This window comes from Pinus tabuliformis, chromosome 3_2 (assembly GCF_031772625.1).
Source record: "Pinus tabuliformis cultivar Carrire ecotype Pingquan chromosome 3_2, CPIR1, whole genome shotgun sequence".
In the NCBI taxonomy this organism is placed as follows: Eukaryota; Viridiplantae; Streptophyta; class Pinopsida; order Pinales; family Pinaceae; genus Pinus; species Pinus tabuliformis.
Genome location: NC_142302.1, coordinates 703250411 through 703261706, shown reverse-complemented (window position 1 = coordinate 703261706; position 11296 = coordinate 703250411). Strand labels below are relative to the sequence as shown.

Genomic DNA, 11296 nt, shown 5'->3' with positions numbered 1-11296 from the left:
GCGAGGTTGGTCTGAACGATGGAACAGGTGAGGGCACCGGCATCAATGATTAAACGGGCGAGGGCATGCGAGGGTGTCCGCCTAAACGAGTTGAGGACGTTCGGCTGAACGAGCTGCAAGTGAACGACATGTTGAAGAGTGCGATGGTGAACGAGTTGCGACGGACGATAGAACCGGTGGGCACTCCAAACGGTGGTTCAAGTAGTCTAAACGGTGCAGGCTGGGTTGCACAGTTGTGACAGATATTGTACCAAGGAAACTTGGGGTTTCTTGCAAAAACTATAAAACTGTATATTTTCTGAAATATTGTTATTATTAGGCAGAGTCATATTTCAGGGAGTTGTCCCTCCCATTAAAAGATCCCCTGTGCATATGTGTAAATGATAATAATGATGAAGATGATTAATTGAAAGTTGTTGCCGTCTATGTGAATGTTATGCTTAGAAAAGTTGAAAAATAAACTAAGTATAGAAAGTAGGTGTTCCACACTTGTGTTCCACACTTACAAGTATCGTTAAAAAGAAAGTGGGTGGTGGTGTTGCACCCCCCATTGTGCGGTTGGAAGAGTATCGCCAGGGTAGGGGCGTGATACTTAGGGCTCATTGGGCAACGGAGCAAAGATTTTTATTTTATTTTTTTAATTATTTAAAAAAAGAAAAAAGAAATTAATCTCTTCTTTTTAAAGTTTTTTTTTTACATTTTTATTACATTTTATGTTTTTTAATGTTTTTTTTTGTTTCGTTTTTTTATATGTTTAAATTACCTAACACCGTTATTTTTTTTCTTAAATTATGCTTTTTTGAGAAATATGTTCTTTTATTTTTTTATTTATTAATTTTTTTAATATATATTTATTTATTTTTATCATTTATAAGTGAATTTTGTTTTTTTCTACAGTTTTTTTGTCCTTAAATATATATTTTTTATATTTGCTTTTTTTGCCATGTTTTTAATTTTTCATATTTTAATATATATTTTTATTTACTTATTATTATTATTTTTTTTTAATTTTTGTGTTTTTTCTTGTTTTAGGTTTTTTTTTCTCGTTTTAATTTTTGTTTGTGTTTTTTTTGTCAAACTTTTATTTATTTATTAATACATATATTTTATTTACTCACTATTATTTTTTAATCTTTTGTGTTTTTTTGTTTTTGTTATTTTGAATGTTTTAATTTTTATTTTCTTTTATATTTTTCTTCTTTATTTATTTATATATTTAGTTGTTATTTTGTTTTATTTTATTTTTGTCGGCAACTTGATCCCATTATGTGTCAATTTGATAGTTGATTTTAAAGTTTTTGTTATAATGAATTGAGTCTGACCCCACAATGTGTCAATTTCATGGTTGGTCCTTAAGCTTTCATTACAATGGGTTAGTTCGCCTACACTACGTGTCAATCTGATGATCAACTTTTAAATTTTTGTTGCAATGTGTCAAGTTGTCTTAGGCTAAGATTTTAAAGTTGTTATAGTTTTAGTATTTGAAAAAAAAAATACTCTTTGTATAACGGCCCTTTCATTCACGTATTCATTTAAAAAAATAGTAATAGAAAATTTTCATTATGTCATGTTTGCAATATGTTGAAAACTTAAGGTTTTTGTAATCATAGTCTTTGGTTTTAATTCCATGGTTGAAAAATTGCCAAAATTTTAAGGGTTTCCTAAGTCATGATATTTTATTTTTAACACCATGGCTAAAAATTGTTTGAACTTTAAGGCTTTTCAGAGATGTGATGTTTTATCTTTAATGTTGTGCCTGAAAATCATTGGATGTTTAAGGTTTTTTAAAGTCGTGATATTTTATCTTTAATGCCATTGCTAAAAATGTTGAAAATTCACCTTGAAAAAAAAAAAAAAAACATTATTACAACATCAACACTTTTTGTTTTCAGGGTTTTTGTTGCACAAAAAAAACTGGTTTTTATTAGCTTTTACTGTCATTTTTAAAACATGTTAAATATTTACCCCAAAAAAAGAAGTTATTCCATAATCAACATTTTTTTTTTCGGGTTGTTTTCATTTTTTGGGGGTTTTTTGGCTAGAGTTCCCTTTTTGAGTTTATAATTCTCGTTTCATAGTTTACATTGTTGAATGTAAAGAAGTACGAGGCCAAATTCATTGCACAATGGTTCACCTTGAGAGGGGGAGTTGATCATGACAAGACCTTTGCTTTAGTTGCAAAATACATTTCTATAAACGTAATTATGTCTCTTGTATTTAGTGAATCTTTATATCAAAGGAATGTAAAGACAATGTTTTCTTATGACAAAATAAAGAAGTGTTTATCAACATAGGTAGGATACCTATGTATACATGTTGAAGAAGGCCCTATACACGTTGAAACAAGAACCACATAATTGGTACTTGTGAATTCACGAGTACTTGTTGAAAAGGTACTTTAGCAAAACTATCGCAAATCCTAACCTTTACTCTTTATTTCCTAAACTGGATCTGCTAGATTTGGTCATGTATGCAGCTATCTTTATCCTTGCAAGGAGCAATGAGAAGCTCATAGCAGTGCAAGTAGGAGTTGGCAGTCGAGTTTGATAAAAAAAAACATCAACCTTATGCACTACTTTTAGGTGTTAAGACGACAACGTATATGGGAGGTCTATAGTATGGATTTTCAAGAGATTTCAAATGATTAATTATAAGCCCATGGTTCCAACGTTGGAGTTTACTGTGGATTCCAAGTCATATTTGGTGGTCCCTTTAGTGTAAAAGTAATGGATAGATTCCCTAATGTATTTGGTGAATACCCTAACTTGATATTTTCATGCAATGAATATGTTAACCCAATTCATGGTTGACCCAGGGAAAATTTACAACAATCCATTGCAAAGTATGTGATCTAATACTTGGAAGGGCACAAGTTGTTATGGATTGAGGTACATTGAGGATAGAGAGTTGATGTTGCATGGTTTTGTGGATTCAAATTGTGTAGGGGGCACGAGTGCTAGGAAGAGCATTTCAAGGCATTGTTTTAGGTTTGGTGTCATGTATGATATAGTAATTCAACAGGAATCAAGAGGCAATGGCATTGAGTTCAACAGGTACAAAGTATGTGGTAATTTGATTTGCAAATTACAAAACTATCTGGATTCACAAGTTGATTATAGAAGTGACAAATTAGGTGTTGTAGTCAACAACTATGTCTTGTCGCAATTAAAGTTGCATTAGTGCCTTTGTGAACCCAATGTTTCACAATCACTCCAAGCATCCTCAAAGATATAATTTAGAAGGGAGTAGTTGTTCTTGAGTAGGTTCCCTGAAATTCACAGGTGGCAGGAATTTTGACTAGGCTCTTGGCAAAGGACAGACAAAGCTTGGTAGAGAACACTTTTCTCAAAGGGAGAGTGTTAAACTTTTTATCTTATTTTGTAAGAATTACATGGTCTTCTACCTCCTTGCACATGGTCAAATATAGAACCTAGAAGTCCAGAAATGAAGTGGAACCCCCTTTACCATAGATTTACCCAAATACTATATATTCACCAAATCAGGCAACATAAACACTAAAAATTAAATACCAAGAAAAGTCAACGACTTGAATATGGCTATAATCAAGAGAAACTTCAACATAGAATTATCCCAAAACCACACCAAGACAAGGCAGAAACCTGCCCTTCCATACACGAACAAAGGTTCATTTCTCTGCTAGTAGAAAAGATGCATAGCATTAGCTGAATCTGTGAGCCAACTTCATGCATCAATAGGCACAAAGGACCAAAGCGCTAACTTCACTCTATTTTAGATTTTGTTTATTTCAAAAATACTAACCTATAAAATAAATCAGATGGAATGAGCTTCATGCTAATCTTGTATCATTCATTCCTGCATAATGCTTTGAAGCATCATTGGTCTCAGGAATGTATTGGCAGTTCAATATTTGATGCACTGTTTTATTCGAGGGAAGCGAGCTCTGTTCTGGCTCTTGCTTGTTATTCCAAATAAAGCAGCCTTCAACAGGATGAATCATCTGCTTTAGCATCCAACATGAATTTTTTATAGGTATTGACTGGCCAGCTTTCCTTCCTTCACAATATAATTCTGCGAAGGAAAATCTTCTCCCTTGAAGTATCTGTCTAGCATATCCTTTGTTCCAGCTGCATACCTTATCTGAAGTAGAGATTTTATGAACAATTAGTGAGAAAACTCTCAAAAATATCTCTGTATTTTTTATGATTCTTATTTTCTGCTTCCAAAGATGACAAAAAAGATAAATTAATGAGAGCATTAAAGTTTTGTGCAATATAATTGACTTTCTGAATTATTTATGAGGAACATGGAGCATGATGCAATATAATTGACTTTTTGAATTATTTATGAGGTACGTTTGTCAATCAAAGCAATTGCTAGAAAGAAAGGGGTGAAATTGGATGAAATCAGACACCTGGCCATCTATTGTAGTCCTAGAGATATGGGGAGTCATAGCATGGTTTGGCATGAAGTGCCATGGATGATCTTTTGGAGCAAGTTGAGCAAACCAAACATCTCCACTGTAACCTGCATTGTAGAAAGTCCCAAGAGTTAGCAATGTAGCTATTTCCATCACTACAATTGGCAGTTAGCGATGTTCCTGTTTCCATCACTGCAATTGGCAAACTAACTTGTTCCAACAAACGGGAACAATGATAGTTTAGAAATTTAAAACACAGAAAAACGATTCATTGTCTTTTAATTGCCTCTGAGAATGAATGACAAAAGGATTGCCAAAGCACAAAAGTACAGTTACATTGTTTTATTAGCAACGTATCATCATGCTCTTTCTTAATCTGAGAGAAATGTTTGATGATGGGACTTGTATGTCCATTATTGACACTGGGAATGAGGCAATATGAAGAGGAGTTGAATAAATATAATTGACCTCCAATGTGTCCACTTGCAGAAGCATCAGCAACTGCTTGAGCATCCATGATGGCCCCTCGAGCATTATTCACAATCAATACACCCTTCTTTAGCGTGCTGATTTTCTCCTTGTTAAACATTCTCCTATTGTAACCAAAAGGAAAGGGCAAGAGAAACAATAATTAGGTTTCTGTTCACAAGTTGTATAAAATATATAGGTGCTATTGATGTTTGAGTGAATAATGGGAGAGATTATTTATGAAATTGTGATAAGGCACACCTACTTTTGTCAAAAAGAGGCAATTAATGACAAGTACATCACATTTAGATAGCATTTCATCAAGATTTGTCTCCACTGTTGCTCCAGTTTCCTTTTCCAATTCGGGTCCAATAGAAAGACGGTCGTTGTAAAGAAGATTACAATTGAAGGGTTGTACAAAAGAACACAATTCAATTCAACATCATGTAATGTTTATTATTATTAGATTGAAATTTTGAAACAAACAGCATGTACGCATAAGAATCATGGAGCACTGATTTTTGAAAAGAAGTTTGCAACATCATGAAGTAGTACTAGATCCTAAGAATGAATACCTTCAAACGCTTAAGTAGTTCTTTGCCAATACGCCCTGCACCAATAGTACCAATAGTTTTCCCTCCTAGATCATATGACCTGTAAGAAATTGCTGCCACTTTCCAATCACCCTCAACAATTTGCTTATATCCAGGCACAAAGTTTCGCATCAATATGAGAATGCGCATTAGCTCATCTTTTGCCACGGACATCACATTACTTGCTGTAAAAATTGTTGAAGAAGGCATCAGTTAAATTATGAAGAATCATTGAAAAATATTGTTCATACTAAAATGTCCATAGCGTGAACAGGGCAGTGACAAGCGGTATAATTTCAGAAATAGTAGTTGTAACTTCTGCGACAGTCACACCAGCGGCTGCTGCAACATTTAGATCAATGTGATCATAACCAATACCAGCTGTCAAAAGAAGCTTTAAGTTCTTTGCCTTCTTGATCCTCTTTGTTGTCACATAGGCCGGGTGGAAAGGCATAGAAATCAAAACGTGCGCATCAGGTATGTGCTTTTCAAGTTCTGCAAAGGAAATTAATTGTGTAAGTTTAGTCCGCAGTGGGTTACAATTCTCAAATGTAAAAGAAAGCAAGCAATACACTGATTTCGACGATCCATGGTAGCAAGAAGTAGGAAAGGGAAGGCATACTAGAAAATTAATAGATTGGATTGTGGATTAAACAACCACCCAACTTCAATTGTGAATAACTAGAAGTCTTTTATGACTTGTTCGACAAGATATATATTCTGTAAATCTCACTTTTTGAAGCAGCACATACGATACCATCTAGATTGATTATTATTCAGGATATGAGGAACAAAAGGAAGTCTAGGACATAAACTATTCATCCACATCAATAACAACAACGGATAACACGATTTTATATCCCAAGGGGTGGGTGGCTCTTCACGGGAGAAAATTTCATTAAATACCTTGGGGTTACCAGCTGATATTTCAGCTAGCAGTTGGTTACTACCCTCGTCTTCCATCCAGAAAAACTCGGGAAGAGGGAGGAAATTTGTAGGGGGCTAGCAAGATGCTTGGAACGCCTAAACTGTGGGACAATATTTTTCCGGACCGAAAAAGAAAGATGACTACAGGTGATGTGGAGTTGGAGTATGATGTTACTAGGTACCATATAATTATACCGCCCTCCCAGGTCAAAGACACATGAGTTGAGTTAGAAGGCCGTCTTAGGTTTCTAGGGAAACTGTTTTTCAAGAAGATTCTACAATACAAGAATCAACATAGATGGTGCCCTGTCTAGCAGTCGAAGAAACTCTACCAAGCAAAACCCTGCTGATACATATTTAGTATTAGCTTTAAATCTTTTTCAGTGCTTTTGATGGCTAGTAACTACAGTTAGACAAATGAGACCTTCTAACAATTATACCACAGTTTATTCATTTATTAAGAAGTCTGGATTACATAGCTTGATGATGAGACCTGCTAAAAATTAGACCACAGTTTATTCATTTATTAAGAAGATTGGTGTACGTAGCTTGATGATGAGACCTGCTAACAATTAGACCACAATTTATTCATTTATTAAGAAGTCTGGTGTACATAGCTTGATGATGAGACTTGCTAACAATTAGACCATAATTTATTTAGTTATTAAGAAGTCTGGTGTACATAGATTGATGATGAGTGTGTCCTAGCACTCTAGTGTTAGAAGATAAAAAATCGCAATTCCAATCAGTTATCATGATTTCAAGTTTCACGGGGCCAATTCGACAGCACAATACATATATCCTAGTAGGGAATTTAAATTCCATGTTATCACTTCACCAACACAGAGAACACATATAGCCTAGTGGTATACATGGATACAGAAAGAAATAGGGCATTTGGGGGGCTTCTAACAATTCAAAGAAAGAGATGGCGTTTAGTACAGCGCCCTTCAAGCGTTACCAGATGCATAATCAAGGAAAATTCAGGGAGGCCAAGTTTTGGGCAAGGATAAGGAAAAAATTCGGGACAAAATTGGAGAGTAGAACAAAAATATAAAGATATACACGTATATATTTTGATGAAAATATATAAGCAATGGTGAGTGCGACAACATGACCTCCCTTGAGTCTGTTTCACAGAAATTAATCACCCAGTAGAGGAGCAATGAACCCAGCAGAGGTAAAAATAACCTAAATTGGGCTGGATGAGGGTTTTTAATTACACAAGTTTGATTCAGTCAACTAAGTCATACTCATACTCAGAGGTCAAACTCGCGTTGACAGTCAAACTCTGTCAACAAACAAGTTACAAGTTGGAAAATCAAACTCTGTGTCAACAACCAAGTTTGACTTAGACAAGTTGGAAAATTACATTTGCCTGAAACTCGGATAATGGCAGGTTCAAGCCATGATCCTGGTAACACTGGTTCAAACTTTCCCTTCTATGTTTTGAACATACAAATCCCTTGCGCAACTTCTATGCATATGATCGATGATGTTAAATTAAGAAGTTCAAAAAGGCACATTAATTTTATTTTATTTTGCAGGAGTGCTAACATAGACATAACAACAAAAGAATTCACTGCTAACTTACCACAGTCAGGACCTTCCTTGTCATCTATCACAATGTACTTGTGACCATTAGATTCCAGCCATTCTCGTATGCTCAAAGCATTCTCAACACACTAGAGAAAGTTTGGATTGAGCGAAGCATATTCATTGGCTTTATAAAAGACTCCAACAATTTGAAAAAGAAATACTCTTTGTATAACGACCCTTTCATTCACGTATTCATTTAAAAAAATAGTAATAGAAAATTTTCATTATGTCATGTTTGCAATATGTTGAAAACTTAAGGTTTTTGTAGTCATAGTCTTTGGTTTTAATTCCATGGTTGAAAAATTGCCAAAATTTTAAGGGTTTCCTAAGCCATGATATTTTATCTTTAACACCATGGCTAAAAATTGTTTGAACTTTAAGGCTTTTCAGAGATGTGATGTTTTATCTTTAATGTCGTGCCTGAAAACCATCGCAATTTTAAGGTTTTTTGAAGTCGTGACATTTTATCCTTAACGCCATTGCTGAAAATGTTGAAAATTCACCGTGAAAAAAAAAACATTATTACAACATCAACACTTTTTGTTTTCAGGGTTTTTGTTGCACAAAAAAAACTGGTTTTTATTGGCTTTTACTGTCCGCCATTGCTGAAAATGTTGAAAATTCACCTTGAAAAAAAAACATTATTACAACATCAACACTTTTTGTTTTCGGGGTTTTTGTTGCACAAAAAAAACTGGTTTTTATTGGCTTTTACTGTCATTTTTAAAAAATGTTAAATATTTACCCCGAAAAAAAAAATTAATAAAATAAAATAAAATAAAAATAAAATAAATAAAATAAAAAAATAAAAATTATTCCATAATCAACATTTTTCATTTTCAGGTTGTTTTCATTTTTGGGGGGTTTTTTGGCTAGAGTTCCCTTTTTGAGTTTATAATTCTCATTTCATAGTTTACATTGTTGAATGTAAAGAAGTACAAGGTCAAATTCATTGCACAATGGTTCACCTTGAGAGGGAGAGTTGACCATGACAAGACCTTTGCTTTAGTTGCAAAATTTGCTGAAAATTCACCTTGAAAAAAAAATCATTATTACAACATCAACACTTTTTGTTTTCGGGGTTTTTGTTGCACAAAAAAAACTGGTTTTTATTGGCTTTTACTGTCCGCCATTGCTGAAAATGTTGAAAATTCACCTTGAAAAAAAAAACATTATTACAACATCAACACTTTTTGTTTTCGGGGTTTTTGTTGCACAAAAAATACTGGTTTTTATTGGCTTTTACTGTCATTTTTAAAAACTGTTAAATATTTACCCAAAAAAAAAAAACAACAACACAACAACAACAACAACAAAATTATTCCGTAATCAAGATTTTTCATTTTCAGGTTGTTTTCATTTTTGGGGGGTTTTTTGGCTAGAGTTCTCTTTTTGAGTTTATAATTCTCGTTTCATAGTTTACATTGTTGAATGTAAAGAAGTACAAGGCCAAATTCATTGCACAATGGTTCACCTTGAGAGGGAGAGTTGACCATGACAAGACCTTTGCTTTAGTTGCAAAATACATTTCTATAAACATAATTATGTCTCTTGTATTCAGTGAATCTTTATATCAAAGGAATGTAAAGACAATGTTTTCTTATGACAAAATAGAGAAGTGTTTATCAACATAGGTAGGATACCCATGTATACATGTTGAAAAAGGCCCTATACACGTTGAAACAAGAACCACATAATTGGTACTTGTGAATTCATGAGTACTTGTTGAAATTGTACTTCACCAAAACTATCGCAAATCCTAATCTTTGCTCTTTATTTCCTAAACTGGATCTGCTAGTTTTGGTTATGTATGCAGCTATCTTTATTCTTGCCAGGAGCAATGAGAAGCTCATAGCAGTGCAAGTAGGAGTTGGCAGTTGAGTTTGATACAAAAAAACATCAACCTTATGCACTACTTTTTAGGTGTTAAGATCACAAGGTATATGGGAGGTCTATAGTAGGGATTTTCAAGAGATTTCAAATGATTAATTATAAGCCCATGGTTCCAACGTTGGAGTTTACTGTGGATTCCAAGTCATATTTGGTGGTCCCTTTAGTGAATACCCTAACTTGATATTTTCATGCAATGAATATGTTAACCCAATTCATGCTTGACCTAGGGAAAATTTACTACAGTCCATTGCAAAGTATGTGATCTAATACTTGGAAGGGCACAAGTTGTTATGGATTGAGGTACATTGAGGATAGAGAGTTGATGTTGCATGGTTTTGTGGATTCAAATTGTGTAGGGGGCACTAGTGCTAGGAAGAGCATTTCAAGGCATTGTTTTAGGTTTGGTGTCATGGATGATATAGTAGTTCAATAGGAAGCAAGAGGCAATGGCATTGAGTTCAACAGGTGCAAAGTATGTGGTAATTTAATTTGCAAATTACAAAACTATCTAGATTCACAAGTTGATTATAGAAGTGACAAATTAGGTGTTGTAGTCAACAACTATGTCTTGTCACAATTAAAGTTGCATTAGTGCCTTTGTGAACCCAATGTTTCACAATCGCTCCAAGCATCCTCAAAGATATAATTTAGAAGGGAGTAGATGTTCTTGAGTAGGTCCCTGAAATTCACAGGTGGCAGGAATTTTGACTAGGCTTTTGGGAAAGGACAGACAAAGCTTGGTAGAGAACACTTTTCTCAAAGGGAGAGTGTTAAACTTTTTATCTTATTTTGTAAGAATTACATGGTCTTCTACCTCCTTGCACATGGTCTAATATAGAACCTAGAAGTCCAGAAATTAAGTGGAACCCCATTTACCAGAGATTTACCCAAATACTATATATTCACCAAATCAGGCAACATAAACACTAAAAATTAAATACCAAGAAAAGTCAATGACTTGAATATGACTATAATCAAGAGAAACTTCAACATAGGATTATCTGAAAACCACACCAGGACAAGGTAGAAACCTACCCTTCCATACACAAAAAAAGGTTCATTTCTCTGCTAGTAGAAAAGATGCATAGCATTCGCTGAATCTGTGAGCCAACTTCATGCATCAATAGGCACAAAGGGCCAAAGCGCTGACTTCACTCTATTTTAGATTTTGTTTATTTCAAAACTACTAACCTATAAAATCAATCAGATGGAATGAGCTTCATGTTAATCTTGTATCATTCATTCCTGCATAATGCTTTGAAGCATCATTGGTCTGAGGAATGTATTTGACAGTTCAATATTTGATGCAATGTTTTATTCGAGGGAAGCGAGCTCTGTTTTGGCTCTTGCTTGTTATTCCAGATAAAGCAGCCTTCAACAGGATGAATCATCTACTTTAGCATCCAACATGAATTTT

General features: G+C 34.1%; 1 pseudogene; it reads right to left on the bottom strand.

The window, feature by feature from the left end:
* Positions 1-4005: 4005 nt before the first annotated feature.
* LOC149182579 (formate dehydrogenase, chloroplastic/mitochondrial-like) lies at positions 4006-8466 on the bottom strand (annotated as a pseudogene).
* Positions 8467-11296: the final 2830 nt, after the last annotated feature.